Raw genomic sequence first — 13,475 nt, forward strand, 5'->3', positions numbered from 1 at the left:
ACATTCTCCTCCCACATCCGGTATCCGGTTACCTGTGAGGCCTACCCCTTGCCTTGCTCGCACAAGGCCTCTAAGGATCCATGGCCTTGCTCTTAGAGCCATTCTGCAACAGACCAGCCCTTCTGGGTAACTCCCAGTTCTAAATCCTGGGCATGACGTGCTGTGGTATGGAATACCTCTTTTGGCTAGTTTGGGTCAGGTGTCCTGTCCCTGCTTCCTCCCGGCTTTCCCTCCTCCCTGGCAGAGCATGAGGCCCAGAAAGTCATTGGCCAGACCAAATATTTGAGCAGTAACTAAAACCATTGATGCTATCAGCACCATTCCCAGGCCGAAAGTCAAAAACACAGCGCTGCACCAGCTATCAAGAAGGAGAAAAAATGACTGCTGCTGCTGAACGCAGGACAGTAACAATAAGCCACAGAATGGGAAACCTCAGAGCAAAACATCAATAAAAGTTAAAACCACTATCTCTTCCACAGCAGAAATACCACTTAGTGTGAAGCTCTAATGGAGAAGACTTCCTGTAATATTTATGAGCAGGTATTATGCAGAGGATGCCCCAAGGTTCCTAGATGTTCAAGAGGGAGTCCGTTTATGCTGTGCTCTGTTTAGCACCATGACACACTTTATCATTATTAAGGGTGAAAATTCAGTCTCAGTTGTGCTGAGTTCACAATGGACAATGTGGCTGCCTTCTCTGTATTGCTGAACACTGGAACAAAATTAAACATCTGACCATTTCCATGCTTTTTTTCCTAAACTTTTTGAAAACAAAGGTAATACAAAGGCTTCATATTGAAAACTAGTGCTTTTTGACTGAGAGAAGACTGAGGAAATAGCCAATCTTATCAATCAGCTTTAGGCTTTATTTTTGTCAGTGTCTTCAGTAACTTGCAAGTGGCTCACAGCTCAGCCACCTCAGACTTAACTGCTTGGCATAATTCTGATGCCACTGCCGATGAGAAGTCAATAGCTTGCAGTATGTAGATTGTCAGAACTTCAATTCCAGGTTTATATATCAGTAATATTATAGACCTTCTAAACTATCTCATTGGTTATCAAAAGATATCGTTCTGAAGTGCTGTATTCAAAGGATAAGCTGTAAACTAAATGAAAGTAATAATTATAATGTCAAGTAGATTGAGTCAGTCAGTTCCTCACCATAGAACTAGAGAACATGCTTAACAAGTTAGTGATCTAAATTTAAAAGCATGAACTCAAGTCAAATGGGCTAAATTTAAGTCTTTTCCTGGGTTCTGCAATTAAATAAATGTAACTAAACTATACAGTAGGCACTTCGGGAATTAAATAAGGGAAGAAGTCAAGCCACTTTTTTCTTCCTGTTATTTATGAGTTAAGGTCAAGTCATGTACAAGGGACATTGGGAACAAAATCCAGTCTTCATTTACACCTGTGTAGCTCTGGTCCTAAGCCTAAAATTCCAGGAAAGAAACAGAGCCGTTTTTCATTGGACTGTGGCCCCTTGAGCACAGTAATAACAATGAAATGGGAAGAAGCAATATAAAATTAGGTAAAGAAAATCTTAAAGCCATTCCCAGGTGAGCTATAAGGTCTCTTCCAACCCAAACCATTCTGTGATCCTATGACTGTGATTCCAGAGACAGCTCTGATGCAGCCTCCCCCAGCCCTGGGTACGCCATGGTCAAGGGCAGTTTTTATGCGGCCAGAAGCACAACAACTTCTCCATAGCTGTGAAGTGCAGAGTGTCTGTTGAGACAGAAGGGCCTCTGGGGAAGCCACCAACCAAGGTGGCACTTTGTGGATGCATTTCCTAAGAAAGTCTGGGAGGCTGAGGAGCCCTTGGGGCTTTGAGCAGCCCAGGCCCCTGGCTCTAGCATAGCCAGCCAACTACAGACAAGACAGCATCCATGTTTCAGCAGTTATTCTGAGCTGGCCTGCGCAGTGGTGGTAGAACTGTGATGGCTTGTCACCTACTGATGATGGGGGTCCATCCTGGGGACACCAGCCCTGGGTGATGGAGGGGTGGCAAGGAGGAGGGAATGGAGCGGAGGGCTCACGGCCAGCTCTGTTCACTACCAGGTAGCCAATCACTTACCGCTGCAGGTGCTGGAAGATACACCGCTCCAGGTGCCAGCAGCACTGCTACAGCCAGAGGTGAGGCTGAGGTGGGGGTGACAGCAGGGGGCAACATGTGTTCCAGGCACCACAAGGATGCCCTAGGGACCCTGGCTCTGGGCAGTGGAGGGGTGGCAAGGAGGAGGGAACAGGGTGTGTAGGTCACCCTCACTGCTGGCTCTGTTCCACACCAGATTGCCAGTCTCAATCGCAGAGAAGATATTGATCCTTCTGCAAGTGTCCTCCCATGGAGGGGTGTCCTGGCCATTGGCTGCCACCTGCCCCATGATCTGACAAGTCACCACAGGTCTACTACCACTGGGCAGGCACCCCCAGGGATAGAGCATTCACAACTTCCCTGGGCAGCCCATTCCAGTGCCTCACCACCCTTACAGTAAAGAACTTCTTCCTTATATCCAATTTAAACTTCCCCTGTTTAAGTTTTAACCCATTACCCCTTCTCCTATCACTACATTCCCTAATGAAGAGTCCCACCCCAGCATCCTGTCTCACATAAAAACTGCCTTTGACCATGGCGTGCTGGGGGCTAGGGTAGGCTGTACCGGAGCTGTCTGGAATCATAGTCATAGGATCACAGAAAGGTTTGTAGTGGAGTCGTATGATCACAGAATGGTCTGGAAGGGACCTTAAAGCTCATCTAGTTACAACCCCATGCCACAGGCAGGAACACCTTCCAATAGACCAAGTCGCTCAAAGCTCTGCCCCTTCCTGACCACTTGGTGGGACCGAGAAATACCAATTAGAGAGGATTTCTGCACAATATGTTTCACTCTTCCCAATCAAGTCATTCCTTTATTGAGCTCAGCAACATGTGCTGAAGAGTCATGGCACAAGACATCAAGGGGCACAACCTGGTCAGTCTGTGATTGCAATGTGTTTGTTTGTTGCCAAGGTGCATCATGCATCTATGAAGTGATATACCTTTACAAGTCATAGACCTTTACAAGACCTTTATATCCTGTAGTACCCTGGAAGCAAAGATAATAGTGTCTGGGTAAACACATTCTACCCCCCCCCCCCCCCCCCCCCCCCCCCCCCCCGATGCAAAATTCTCTTTTTTCTATGGGTGAGTCACAGCATGAGCGGGTGAGAGAAGAAGCAGAACATCAAAGGGTACTTGGAGCAGTCGATACTACTGGAAGATACTTCCCTATCACATTCCACATTAAACACTTTCAATCTCGTGTGTGTGTTCCCTCACTAACACCTTAATTTCCACGAAAATATTTATAGGTATTGTTTGTAAGCCCTCCAGTAATATTTAATTCTATAAAGCACTTCAAAAACACTTAAAAGAACCTGCCCTGAAAATATTCCTCAAGCTGGGAATACACTGAGCAATCATCTCAATTTGGTTTCCTTTAGCTAAAAGGATGAAGAAAGAAGCAGCATCATCCTGCTGTGCTGGGAGCCAGCTGTGCCCCATAGCACGTCTGTGGCTTGGATGTGGGAGTGAGCAGGGGCCTTTGGGGAAGCCAAGCCACTGCCCCCAAGTCTGATTTGGGAACATGGGGGAGGAACAGAGAGAGGTTTGTACCCATCCCATTGCTGCTGGGAGAATGGCACTGGGCAGGGTTAGTGGGGCAAACCCCCTCTAACCCTCTAGTCCTTCACCTTAGGGATGAGTGGATGGATGAATGATCTCTTTTGCATCAACACCCAATTCTATGATGTCATTGCATGTCACAGTCATCCACTATCTCAAAGCTATTTCTCAACCTGGTTGATTCTGTGATTCTAAAGAATTCAGCATGAGGGCTGGTAATCCCTGCAAACCAGTTCTAAAGGACAGGCATGGTGCAACATTTATAAACAGGAAACACATTGTAAAGATCCTACATGTATGCAAAAGACTGCACATAACTCTTTCAGAACAAGTAATTTTAAAGCAGAAATACTTAATGTACAATGAAATGCAAGTAATGCAACTCTCATCACATGGTGGTTTTGTTCTCCTCTGTGAAAAGGAGGAACAGCAGTCTAGGAAGTACTACTGAGTACTTATGAGTACTGAGCCTGATGATTTACCTGCCTCAGCTATTGGAGCTCATTACTTATCCCGCCTGTGGGCAATCAGGGGATTAGGGGTGGCTCTTACAAAAGGTCTGGGTGGGGCATTTGCTGATATCTTTGTTTCAGGGAGAATATGGTATGGGTCATAGTAGAATAAAGGATGAAGAGGGTCTCTGATGCAGAAGCTATGTTGGTGTTTTATTGCCTTAATAGATGAATGTTATTAATGTTGGTGGAAAGAGGTGTTACAGGTTGCAATAATTGTTCTATGTTGTGGGCACTGGAGTTTTTCCAGTGGGCTTTGCTGGTTACAGCCCTGAGGTAATGCAGCACAGGTGCTTTCAGAGGCTACAAGGAGCAGCCTATGCTTTGTGGACACGGTCCCATGGGGATGTCTTGGCATGGTCTCACCTTTCTGTTGTCCTGTCAGTTTCACAGTATCACAGTATGCTAGAGATGGGAAGGGACCTCGAAAGATCATCTAGTCCAATCCCCCTGCTGGAGCAGGAACACCTAGATAATGTTACACAGGAATGTGTCCAGGCGGGTTTTGAATGTCTCCAGGGAAGGAGACTCCACAACCTCCCTGGGCAGCCTGTTCCAGTGTTCCATCACCCTCACTGAGAAGAAGTTTCTTCTCAAGTTTAAGTGGAACCTCTTGTGTTCCAGTTTGTACCCATTACCCCTTGTCCTATCATTGTTTGCCACTGAGTAGAGCCTGGCTCCATCCTCGTGACACTCCCCCTTTATATATTTGTAGACACTAATAAGGTCACCCCTCAGTCTCCTCCAAGCTATAGAGACCCAGCTCCCTCAGTCTTTCCTCATAAGGGAGATGCTCCACTCCCTTAATCATCTTCGTTGCCCTGCGCTGGACTCTCTCCAGCAGGTCCCTGTCCTTCTTGAACTGAGGGGCCCAGAACTGGACACAGTATTCCAGATGCGGTCTCACCAGGGCAGAGTAGAGGGGAAGGAGGACCTCCCTCGACCTACTAACCACCCCCCTTGTAATACACCCCAGGATGCCATTGGCCTTCTTGGCCACAAGGGCACAGTGTTGGCTCATGGTCATCCTGTCGTCCACGAGGACCCCCAGGTCCCTCTCCCCTACACTGATCTCTAACAGGTCGTTTCCCAACCTATACTGGAACCTGGGGTTGTTCCTGCCCAGATGCAGGACTCTACACTTTCCCTTGTTATATTTCATCAAGTTATTCCCTGCCCAACTCTCCAGCCTGTCCAGGTCTCGCTGGATGACAGCACAGCCTTCTGGCGTGTCAGCCACTCCTCCCAGCTTAGTGTCATCAGCAAACTTGCTGATAGTACACTCAATTCCCTCACCTAAATCATTGATGAATATATTAAATAATACCAGTCCCAGTACTGACCCTTGAGGCACTCCACTAGTTACAGGCCTCCAACTAGACTCCGCCCCATAGACTACAACTCTCTGGCTTCTCTCCTTCAGCCAGTTCGCAGTCCACCTCACTACCTGATCATCCAGACCACACTTCCTCAATTTAGCTGTGAGGATGCTGTGGGAGACTGTGTCAAATGCTTTGCTGAAGTCAAGGTAGACCACATCCACCGCTCTGCCATCATCCATCCACCGTGTTATTTCCTCATAAAAGGCTAAGAGATTGGTCAAACATGATTTCCCCTTGGTGAAGCCATGTTGACTGCCCCTCATAACCCTCTTATCCTTGATATGCCTTAAGATGGCACCAAGGATAAGGTGTTCCATCACTTTCCCAGGGATGGAGGTGAGGCTGACCGGTCTATAGTTACCCGGGTCCTCCTTCTTGCCCTTTTTGAAGACTGGAGTGACATTTGCCTTCCTCCAGTCCTCAAGCACCTCTCCCGTTTCCCAAGACTTGGTAAAGATGATGGAGAGTGGTCTAGCAATGACTTCCGCCAGTTTCCTCAGCACCCGTGGGTGCATCCCATCTGGACCCATGGATTTATGGATGTCCAGATTGCTCAACTGGTCTCTAACCCATTCCTCATCTACTAAGGCAAACCGCTCTGTTGACCTGAATTCATCTAAGGTCTCAGGGGTACAGGGCTCTTCAGGACTGCCTGAAGCAGAGTAGACAGAGACAAAGAAGGCATTCAGTAACTCTGCCATCTCTGTATCTTCTGTCACCAGGGCACACATCCCGTTCATCAGTGGGCCTACATTGCCTCTGGTGTTAGTTTTATCTGCCATGTATTTGAAAAAGCTCTTTTTGCTGTCCTTGACCCTTCTGCCAGGTTTAATTCTAAGGAGGCCTTAGTCCTCCTAGCTGCCTTCCTACATCCTCTAGCAGCAGCCTTATATTCCTCCCAAGTGGCCAGCCCCTCCTTCCATGACCTGTAATCTCTCCTCTTCCACTTGAGCATACCCAGCAATTCCCTATTTAGCCACGCAGGTCTCCTGGCCCTCTTCCTTGACTTCCTACGTGTTGGGATGCTCCGATCTTGAGCTCGGAAAAAGCAATCCTTGAATGTCAACCAACTATCTTGGGCCCCTTCACCTTCAAACAGCCTTGCCCATGGGATTTCCCCTAGCAATTGCTTGAAAAGGCCAAAGTTAGCCCTGCTAAAGTCCAAGGTTGCAATTCTACTTGCTATTCTACTAGTCCTACCACACAAGATCCTGAACTCCACCGTCTCGTTGTCGCTGCAACCAAGGCAGCCCTCAACCCTTACTGCTTCGACCAGATCCTCCTTGTTAGTGAGGATAAGATCCAGCAGCGCTCCTCTCCTGGTCGGCTTATCCACCATTTGCAGGAGGAAGTTATCATCCATACACTGGAGGAACCTCCTGGACTGTGGCTGGGTTGCCGAGTGGTCCTTCCAGCAAACATCATGGAAGTTAAAATCCCCCACGATGACCATGGCCTGTGACTGTGAGGCCGCTCTCAGCTGCCTGTAGAAGGCCTCGTCAACTTCCTCACCCTGATCTGGTGGCCTGTAACAGACACCCACAACAGTATCCCCCCTGCCAGCCTGCCCCTTAATTCTCACCCACAGAGTCTCAACTCGCTCGTCATCTGTCCCTGGACAGAACTCGGTGCATTGTAGCTGCTCCCGCACATAAAGAGCAACCCCACCACCCCTCCTGGCTGGCCTTTCTTTCCTGAAAAGTTCATAGCCCTCCAAGACTATATTCCAGTCATGCGAGCTGTCCCACCACGTCTCTGTAATTGCCACCAGATCATAGTCTCCTGACTTGACATAGGTTTCCAACTCATCCTGCTTATTTTCCATGCTGCGTGCATTGGTGTACAGACATTCCAGGCAGCAAGCTGAGCACACCGATTTCACCCTAGGATTATAGGAGGCCTCCCAGTCTTCATCAGTTCTGGAGTGCTGCCCCACTGGGGCAAGCCCAGCTACAACCCCATCCCCCTTCGAATCTATTTTAAAGCTCTCCAAATGATCCCTGCTAATTCGTGCCCCAGCATCCTTTTGCTTCTGTGAGATAAACCTTTCCCGCTTGTCATTGTCCAGAATGGTGCCCTATAAAACCAGCTGTTACCAAAGAATCCAAAGCCCTGCCTGTAGCACCAGTCTCGAAGCCAATCGTTTATGAACTGAATCTTCCCATTCCTTCCCACATCATCAGTGGAAGATGGAAGGAGTGAGGAGAAGATCACTTGAGCCCCAGACTCTTTCACCATCCTCCCCAAGGCCCTATAGTCTTTCTTCATCCCCCTCAGATTGCGGGAAGCAGCTTCCTCCCCACCTGTCTGGAAGACCAGCAGCAGGTAGTAGTCTGTCGGGTGCACCAGGTTGGGGAGCGCCCTAGTGATATCCCTGATCCGGGCTCCAGGCAGACTACACACTTCCCTATGATGAGGGTCAACTCTGCATATTGGGCCCTCTGTTCCTCTCAGAAGGGAATCCCCTACTACAATGACCCTTCTTTCTTTCTTACCAGAGGCAGTCTTGAGGTGCAAAGTTGACCGCCTTTTCCTATGTGGCCTTGTAGGCTGGCCTTGCCCCACATTCTCACCTACCTCTCCTTCAAGATCCAGGGCCTCAAACCTATTATGGAGGGACACCTGGGGAAGCAGGGCAGGAAGGGGGGAGGGTTTCCCACGACGCCGAACTGGAACTCGCTTCCAACCCTTGTCGTCTCTTTGGTCCCCTACCTCTGTGCAACAGCTACAGGGCAGGGGCTGTCTCGGGCCATCCCCCTCTGTGTGAGAAGGCAGGGGGTCCTTCCCCTTTTGGGGGGTATCTCCCTGGAACCGTTCTGACTGGCACGCCAGGGAGTTACTCCACCAGTCGATCTCCCTTTCACACTCCCTGATGGTCCTCAGTGTCTCAACCTCCTCCTTAAGTCTTGCCACCAGGCTAAGCAGATCTTCTACCTGCTCACACCTCACGCAGGTGGAGTGCTGTCCTCCCTCCCCTGGCAGCAGCAGGCTCTGGCACTCCCTGCATCCAGAGACCTGAACAGCCACGGTTTGGGACGGGGCCTCTGTCTGAGTTTCTGCAGTCATCTTACTGCAAGCTCTCTGTGGGCCAGAGCAAGCTTTTAGGGTTTTTCTGTGGTGCAGTTGTTTGCTCTTCCTGTCTTATCTAACATATCTCTTCATAGCACATGCTTCTATCAGAAATATAATTATCCATGTATAAGGAATCAAATTGATTGAGAGGATGTGTCGTGGTTTAAGCCCAGCCGGTAACTCAGAACCACGCAGCTGCTCGCTCACTTCCCCCCACCCCCACTTTCCTCCCCCCGTGCCCAGAGGGATGGGGAGGAGAATCGAAAGAATGTAAATCCCCCTGGTTGAGATAAGAACAGCCCAGTAACTAAGGTATAACACAGACCACTGCTGCTACCACCAATAATAATAATTATAAGGGAAATAACAAGGGAAGAGAATACAATCACTCACCACCCACCAACCAATACCCAGCCTGACCTGAGCAGTGATCTAGCCCTTCCGGGTAACTGCCCCCAGTTTATATACTGGGCATGATGTGCTGTGGTATGGAATGCCCCTTTGGCTAGTTTGCGTCAGGTGTCCTGTCTTTGCTTCCTCCCGACTTCCCCTCCTTCCTGGCAGAGCATGAGACTCCAAAAGTCCTTGGTCAGAGTAAACATTACTGAACAGCAATTAAAAACATCGATGTTATCACTGTTGTTCCCAGACTGAAAGTCAAAACCACAGCACTGCACCAGCTACTAAGAACAGGAAAAATGATTGCTACTTCTGAACCTAGGACAGGATGGTATAAACTGGCATGTTTGAAGAGTCTGGTTGGATGTCTTTCTGCCTCCCAGTTAACACAGGATTCTTGTATATCTTGTAGTAGTGAGGTAGCCTGCCATCCTTTTTCCTGAATTTCCTGTGGTGCCTGTAATAGATGTTCAATACAAGTGTTAAATATATTTGAAGAAAGTGACTGAAACAGCTTGTTTGGTGTTATCTGCAGTACTATGTAATATCCTGGTATATCTGTCCAAGTTGTGTTTGGGACCTTCAGTTTTAATACTGTAATATTTTTAAGAAGGGGAAAATGGATGAGTCGGGGAATTACAGACCAGTCAGTCTCACCTCTGTGCCTGGCAAAATCTTGGAGCAGATTCTCCTGGAAGGCATACTAAGGCACATGAAAAACAACAAGGTGCTTGTTGACAGCCAGCATGGCTTCACTAAGGGGAAATCCTGCCTGACCAATTTGGTGGCTTTCTATGATGGGCCTATGGAACTGATGGACAGGGGTAGAGCAGTTGATGTCATCTACCTAGACTTGTGCAAAGCATTCGACACTGTCCCACACAACATCCTTGTGTCTCTAAATTGGAGAGACATCAATTTGATGGAGAAACTACTCAGTGGATAAAGAGCAGACTGGATGGCCACATGCAATGAGTTGTGGTCAATGGCTCAATGTCCAGTTGGAGACTGGTAGCGAGTGGTGTCCCTCAGGGTTTGGTGTTGGGACTGCTTCTGTTCAACATCTTTGTCGGTGACATGGACAGTGGGATTGAGTGCACTCTCAGCATGTTTGCCGACAACACCAACTTACGTGGTTCAGTTGATACACTGGAGGGAAGGTATGCTATCCAGAGGGAACTTGACACACTTGAGAGTTGTGCCAATGCCAGCCTTATGAAGTTCCACCAAGTCAAGTGCAAGGTCTTACACCTGGGTCAGAGCAACCCCAGGCACAGCTACAGGTTGGGCAGAGAAGAGATTCAGAGCAGCCCTGCGGAGAAGGGTTTGGGGGTGTCGGTCGATGAGAAACTGAAAACATGAGCTGGCCTCAGTGTGCACTGGCAGCCTAGAAAGCCAACCGTATCCTGGGCTGCATCAAAAGGAGCGTGACCAGCAGGTCGAAGGCAGTGATCCTGCTCCTTTACTCTGCTCTCGTGAGATCTCACATGGAGTATTGTGTGCAATTCTGGTGTTCTCAACATAAGAAGGACATGGAGCTGTTGGAGCAAGTCTGGAAGGGGGCCACAAAGATTAGAGGGCTTGACCACCTCCTGTATGAAGACAGGCTGAGAAAGTTGGGGGTGTTCAGCCTGGAGAAGAGAAGGCTACTTGGAGACCTCATAGCAACCTTCCAGTATCTGAAGGGGGCCTACAAGGATGCTGGGGAGGGACTCTTCATTAGGGACTGTAGTGATAGGACAAGGGGTAACAGGTTAAAACTTAAACAGGAGAAGTCTAGGTCAGATCTAAGGAACAATTTCCTTACTGTGAGGGTGGTGAGGCACTGGAATGGGTTGCCCAAAGAGGTTGTGAATGCTCCACCCCTGTCAATGTTGGACAGAGCCTTGGGTGACGTGGTTTAGTGGGAGGTGTCCCTGCCCATGGCAGGGGGCTTGAAACGAGATGATCTTATGGATATTTCCAGCCCTAAATATTCTATGATGCTATGCTAGCCAGGTCTTTCAGATGAAACTAAAATAAAAGCAGTGCCATACAGTGACAGGATGACCTTCCAAGCACTCTGGCCTACTTGAGGCATTACCTTGTCCTGGTTTGTTAGTGACATCTTAGTTCTTATATAAATTTTGCATAGTTATATTGATGTATTTTCTTAGACTTTCATACCTAAACCAAAACTTCTCAAGGAAGCATAAGATTCATGATGCTGAGTAACTGCTGACCTCTTGGATACATTGCTTGCAAGCTTTTACTATTTCAGGTAATTCTGAATGTCCTGGGTTCAGCAGTAGCAGTCATTTTTCTCATTCTTGGTAGCTGGTGAGTGCTGTGTTTTGTTTTTCGGCCTGAAAACAGAGCTGATAACACCAGTGTTTTGGTCCGGCCAAGGACTTTGTGAGCCTCATGCTCTGCCAGGGTGGAGGGCAAACCGGGAAGAAGCAGAGACAGGACACCTGACCCAAACTGACCAAAGAGGTATTCCATATCACAGCACGTCATGCCCAGGATGTAACTGAGAGTTACCTGGAAGGGCTGGTACACTGCAGGGTTGTAGGAGGTATTGGTGCTCGGTTGGTCGGGGGGCTGAGTTATTGGTTGGTGGGTGGTGAGGTGCTGTATTCGCTTCTCTTGCTATTTCCTTTATCATTATTATTATTGGTGGTAGCAGTAGTGATTTGTGTTATACCTTAGTTGCTAAACTGTTCTTATCTCAACCCATGGGAGTTGCATTCTTTTTGATTCTCCTCTCCGTCCCTCCAGGAGTAGGGGGAAAGAAAGAAAGAGGGAGGAAAGGGGGGGGAGTGAGTGAACAAGCTGTCTGGCTGGGTTTAAACCACCACAGTTCTTTTTTTTGGCGCCCAATGTGGGGCACGAGGGGTTGAAATAACGACAGATCTGACCGGATTAATAGTCACTCATCACAATGCTGATTTGTTGGCTCTCAGAGTTGTTTCTCTTGATCTCACAGTTTCATAATGTTGTAACTTACTTAGAGCTGGTATTTGCTGTGTTAGTGTTTATCAAGTGTGGGGCTTGGGCTAAGGTTCTTGTCTCACTGTAATTTATGGCAATGACTTGTAATACGGGCGGGCTCCAGCAGCAGGGTGGGACGGACGTGGCCGTGGACTTGTACCTGGCCGTCCGGCTGCTCTTCACCGTCCTGGCCCTCATCCTCGCCTCCGGTTTCGCGAGGCCGGGGAGAGCCGAGGGGGAGTGGCCCCGGGAGCAGGCGGCAGCCGAAGCGGCCCGGGAGAGTGGCCCCGGGGACCAGCGGGAGAGGGGCCGGAGGCCGCGAGGGGACGGCTGCCGGTGGAGGAGGTCGGGGCGGTCGAGGAGAGCAAGGAGACGGCTGCCGAGCAGCGGGAGAAGGCGGCGGAGGAGCCGAGCCCCGCGGAGGAGCCCAGCCCCGCGGCAGAGCCCAGCCCCGCGACGGCCGAGAGCATTCCCCGGAAGCCGCCCTCCGAGCCCCAGGAGGATGCAGGATACCACGCAGCATTTCCCAGCAAGGCAGAGGAGGAAGATCTGGACTCAGAATAAGAGAAGCTGGTGGTGGGAGAGCCGGCAAGCACAGCAGCTACACCCGCCCCAGTGACAAGTACAGCAGCATCGTTTGAGAGTTCTGAAGGTTTTGAATGGCCTTTGGGTATCCTTGGGACCTGCCTGCTGATTGTGATGGGGATCAGCGTGTTGGCACACATACAGACTGTGTTTTACCCACGACCATTTTGTCTGATCTTGAAAGTTAAGCAGAGTCAGGTTTGGGTCTTCTCTGGGGTTAGACGACAATATAGGAGGACCAGGAGATTTTCCCCAAGGCTGGAGAGTCATGAGTGGCAGGGTGTGTGGGACAGTATGGGCAAGTATCTAGTCCACTGGGCCCCTCCAGTGCTTTGGAAGTGTCGGAGATGGAAAGCAGCTGTATGGAGTCCGCAGCAGCAAGCTGCAGAAACTGCTGAAACTGCTGAAACTGCTGAAACTGCAGAAACTCTGAAGTGAATTATTTTGAGCCTGGTGGGCCCATAACACTTCAGGCCATCAGAGAAGAGATGCAACATAGAGATGGACTCATGATTGAGGGGTGGACTTAGCAATGGACACTATTGCCCAGATTATTCATGAGTGTGAGCACTGCACACAGTCTCTCCTGCTCTGAAAGATTGTTACAAGAGATGGAGCCTGACATCATGGACCAGATGGACTCAGCAGCTTTATAGGGACTGGTCCATGCACTAAGAGTGCATTGAGATAAAAGTGATGGTATATTGAAAATGTGGAATCTGAGCATGACGTGAATGGTATGGAATAGGGGGTGGATAATGTCCTGGGTTCAGCAGTAGCAGTCATTTTTCTCATTCTTGGTAGCTGGTGAGTGCTGTGTTTTGACTTTTGGCCTGGAAACAGAGCTGATAACACCAATGTTTTGGTCCGACCAGGGACTTTGTGAGC

Source organism: Pezoporus wallicus, unplaced genomic scaffold (genome assembly GCF_028554395.1).
Source record: "Pezoporus wallicus isolate ANWC-B61680 ecotype Strahan unplaced genomic scaffold, APGP_CSIRO_Pwel_v1 contig_6427, whole genome shotgun sequence".
Lineage (NCBI taxonomy): Eukaryota > Metazoa > Chordata > Aves > Psittaciformes > Psittacidae > Pezoporus > Pezoporus wallicus.